We start from the raw sequence: 5,063 nt of genomic DNA on the forward strand, positions 1-5,063 counted from the left end.
CTGCTGAACTACTCTGACTGTGAAATTTTTTCCCCTGATATCTAGCCTATATCGTTGTACTTGTAGTTCAAACCCATTACTGCGTGTCCTTTCCTCTGCAGCCAATGGGAACAGCATCCTGCCTTCCTCCTCCAAATGACAACCCTTCAAATACTTATAGAGGGCTAGCATGTCCCCTGTATATTTGAAAAGTACATATATAATACAAATACATATGTAATACAATACATATTTGTTACTGTATATTTGAAAAGTACATGTGTAATACAAAATGATGTGAATTATTTTGTCCAAATAATTTGAATATCAGTATTTCCAGATCCTACAGGATGACCATGCTGATGTTATCAGAATTATGCAAGAACTGTGTTGGGAGTTGCATTTAATGAGCTAGGGAAATGTCATTGCCCCTTGTATCAGTTTCTCAATGATCATATGCTTGGTGACCATCATTGAAGCCAGTGGTGCTCTTTTGATATTCAAGCAGAGATGTAAAGTGTAAACTGTGAAACATGAGAAAGATTTTAGCTCAGATTGAGGTGTTAACAGCCTCCTTTCTTGATTAAAGTGGCAGTTTGTGACTGGCGGCAGAAACCTTAGTGGGCCTCAATTCACAAATCCTTTTCAGTTAGCCTGATGTCCTGCTCAACAAGTTAACAGAAGACCCAGTATAACCTAAGTAGACCTTAGGTTGTTGATTTCAGTTGTTGATTTCAGGTTAAGCCAGTGAGACTAGGTAAAGTTTAATTGCCTATCATATTGCAGAACAAGAGAAAGCAGAATAAATCATATATTGTTTGTACACACTGTTCAACAATACTGGGCGGGGGGGGGCAGGAGGTAGCACAAAGAATCATCTCTTCATATCATGTGAAGCTATTTTCCTCTTCAGACTCTAAGTTTAAAGACAAAAGATATCAAATATAAACCTTACTAAGTTATTAAAAACCCAAAATAATGGATAAATAGCTTTGTATTGACCACAGTTTCCTGTTTTTCTTACACTCATTTTCATAATAGCATGGTGATATAAGTTAGTGATAGAAAGCAGAAAGAGAAAGCAGAAAGGCTCAGCACCTATTTTACATCTGTTTTTTCCCACAGGTCAAAGGGTTTAGGCAGTAGCCAAAAGATAGTGTCTGGGTGGCAGGTTGACATGGACAGAGAGGTTGTCGAGAGGCATTTAGCTGCACTGGATGAGTTCAGATCCCCTGGGCCGGATGAAATGCACCCGAGAGTGCTCAAAGTACTTTCCGGAGAACTTGCACAACCCTTGTCCATCATCTTCAGGACCACTTTAAGGACTGGAGATGTCCCGGAGGACTGGAAGAGAGCAAACGTTATTCCAATCTTCAAAAAAGGGAGGAAGGATGACCTGGGAAACAACAGACCTCTGTTGTGGGGAAGATAATGGAGCAGATATTAATGGGAGCAATCTGCAAACATCTGGAGGACAATCTAGTGATCCAAGGAAGTCAGCATGGATTTGTCTCCAACAGGTCCTGTCAGACCAGCCTGGTTTCCTTTTATGACCAAGTAACAAGCTTACTGGATCGTGGAAATTCGGTTGATGTTGTTTACTTGGATTTTAGTAAAGCTTTTGATAAGGTTCCCCATGATGTTCTGATGGATAAATTGAAGGACTGCAATCTGGATTTTCAGATAGTTAGGTGGATAGGGAATTGGTTAGAGAACCGCACTCAAAGCGTTGTTGTCAATGGTGTTTCATCAGACTGAAGTGAGTAGTGGGGTACCTCAGGGTTCGGTCCGGTACTTTTTAACATATTTATTAATGATCTAGATGAGGGGGTGGAGGGACTACTCATCAAGTTTGCAGATGACACCAAATTGGGAGGACTGGCAAATACTCCAGAAGATAGAGACAGAGTTCAACGAGATCTGAACATAATGGAAAAATGGGTAAATGAGAACAAGATGCAATTCAATAAAGATAAGTGTAAAGTTCTGCATCTGGGTCAGAAAAATGAAAAGCATGCCTACTGGATGGGGGATACGCTTCTAGGTAACACTGTGTGTGAACAAGACCTTGAGGTACTTGTGGATTGTAAACTAAACATGAGCAGGCAGTGTGATGCAGCGGTAAAAAAGGCGAATGCCATTTTGGGCTGTATCAACAGGGGCATCACATCAAAATCACAAGATGTCATAGTCCCATTGTATACGGCAGGGGTAGTCAACCTGTGGTCCTCCAGATGTCCATGGACTACAATTCCCATGAGCCCCTTCCAGCATTTGTAAAGCAAATTGCAAAGGCAGATTTATTACGAGAATTAACTGATTTAAGCACAAAGATCAACTAGTCCAAAATTGTTCCATTTCACACACTTCATTGTTCAACAAATTAAGTGAAAGTGAATCACTTCAGAATAAGGATGTGCAAGATGTGGGACTAGTCAGAGTCCTGAAGAGTCTACTTGTTTGGGGACTTCACAGCCAGGCAGGGGATGACTTGCAGCAGCAGTCAACAGAAGAGGGTGAGGTTCGCTAACTTCCCCCAGTTTCTACCCAGGAAAGCTTGTAGAAGCTCCTGGGGCCATCTCTGATCCTCAGGGAATTTTTCTTTCCCCCGGATACTAAGCTGCTTGTGCTGCGAGACAAGTGGACTTCAGCTGCCATCTTCCTGAACTCTTTAATCTCTTTTTGAGCTGTATCTATTTTATACAAAATAAGAACAAACGCTCCGATTCGTAGACTGGATTTGACCTTGTTGTTTGGTGTCCAATTATCATCACACTCAAAGATTCCTGGAGTCTCTTTTTGCTCACCGTTATCATCACTCCATGAGTTGGGCTCTTTCCTCCCCCTCTTTATTTATGGTCTCTTTCAGCACAAGGTGAGGCTATGCAGAGTTGGGAGAGACTTTATTACAGGGGGGGGATCAAGGCCAAGGGATTTCTGAAGGGGAGGCCCCCTCTCTTTTTGTTGTTTATGTTTCGGAGATCAGTGGCAAGATATATAGTTCTCGCGAGACTTCCAAACACCAGGACGAGAGCTGTCATTATTTTTGTTTCAAGACATCACTGAAAGGTGACCCAGAAACCTGAAAAGTCTACTCTTCTTGCTTGGAACAAAATTGACTTTCGCTTTTGGAATAATTTACTGCCTACTATCAATATTCCTGTGATAACAATGAGTCAAATGGTCCGTCTTTTGGAAAAACAGATCATGGACTTGAAAGCTTTTACAGAAGATTTGCTCAAGGATACTTTTAAGGAAATCCAAAACAGCAAGAAAGAAATTCTAGGAAGAAGTGATGGACTAAAGATAGTTACTGTCACTAGTCAGTTACAAGATCAGGGGATCAGAATTGAAGAATTGCAAGCAGAAGAGAAACTTGAAATTGGGGAGACAGGAAAAGGAGTGTTAGAGACTTTTGGGAAACAAGACCAGCAACAAGAACTTATTATTTCTTCTGAACAGTATTTGCCAGACAAGGACATCAATGATGAAAAGGCACATAGCCATTCCAAAGCTACAAGACGTAAGAATCAATCAAAAGAAAGCAATCAAAAAAGAGTTTTCCAGGGGGAAAAAAACGTGTTGGCCCACTCTGGATTGGAGATCAGGTGGTGTGGGTGTTTCAAGATTTACCGGTGGATATTTTCTGGAAAACAGCACAATTTTATTTTTTACGTCGAAGTCTAATTGGCCAGAGTATAAGATATCCACAGAAGATTCTGTTTGCCCTGGAATTAATTTTACCAATACGAGGGAAAATCATCAAAACGGCACAAAAAATGCAGAAGGTAGTTGATTTCTTAGTTCAAGGATATGCCTTGTCACAAGGGGAACAACAACGTGTAGGCCGCCAGTGAGTCAGGCCGCCGCCCGAGGGAGCCCCCGCCAGCCGCGCTCCGGGGAAAGGCTAGTGCCCATTGTATTTAGACATACAATGGGCTTTGCCTCTAGTATCTATATAAAAATAAAATATTATATATATAAAAAAGAATAAGGATGTGCAATTCTGCTTAACCAAACTGAAAAAAAACCCAAATCAGTGCTGATCCAGGGTGGGGTTTTTCTAGTATTTTAAAACCAAACTGTGATTATACTGGTTGATTTGGATGCTGAATTGGTAAACTTGAATCAAGAATCAAGCAAGATTCAGGATTCTAGAATACACACTTGGCTCCATTGTACGCTAGGAAGCAATTAAAGTCAATGAGAAATATATCCTAAATCTACTCAGTGTTCTGGGGGAAGTTTGAGGTAAAGGTATCAAATCTGCAGCATGGCTGCTGGAGCCCCTCCTCAAAGGACCCCATGTTTTCAAAAGCTTGGACAAAGGTGTCCATTTATGAGCTGGACGGTGCCCCATCCTCCATAGTTTCCAATGGGTGAAATATAGCATGGCAGTACAAGCCCAGAAGAATATCTCAGAGAATTTCTGTAATGAAAGTGAAGGGGACCATTTTTGAAAGACCAGCCCAGCAGCAGGGTGAGTGATTTCAAAGTTCAACACAAATTTGGGTCAGTTCAGAACTCAGAGAAGGCAACTTTCTCAAACATTTACTCAACTTTTGGCCAGTTTGTTCCACTGTTTGAGGCCAGCCATTTAAACTTAAGAGCACAGCAGTGCTCAGAGCCATTTAACCCTTCCGTTTTACTTCTTCCTTTCAAGGTGTGTGTGGGGGGGGACAAAGCCCACCACTCAGGTGTTAGGTGTAAATGGCTGTGACCATTTAAAGCCCATACCATCAGAATATCTAGTCCCCAGAATAACAAAGATTGAGTCCGGTGGTATCCCTAAGATAAAAAAAATATTCAAGTTTATCACTACCATCACTAAACATTATAAAGTTGTTGTGTGCAGCCAACTAATTCCCTACCTGATTGGCCTTCCCTGGGTGTGTGTGCTGCCAATACAGAGTTACTACTGTGCCAATGAGGGTCAATCAGTTCAAATTGCACTCTGCTAATGAGGCTCAAGCAGTGCAAATTGCACTCTGTCAATGAGGACCAATCAGTTCAAATTCCAATCTGCCCATGATGGCCAATCAGTTCAAATTGCATGCACTCAATCCCTACCTGATTGGCCCTCC

Source organism: Paroedura picta, chromosome 1 (assembly GCF_049243985.1).
Source record: "Paroedura picta isolate Pp20150507F chromosome 1, Ppicta_v3.0, whole genome shotgun sequence".
NCBI classification, from domain to species: Eukaryota; Metazoa; Chordata; class Lepidosauria; order Squamata; family Gekkonidae; genus Paroedura; species Paroedura picta.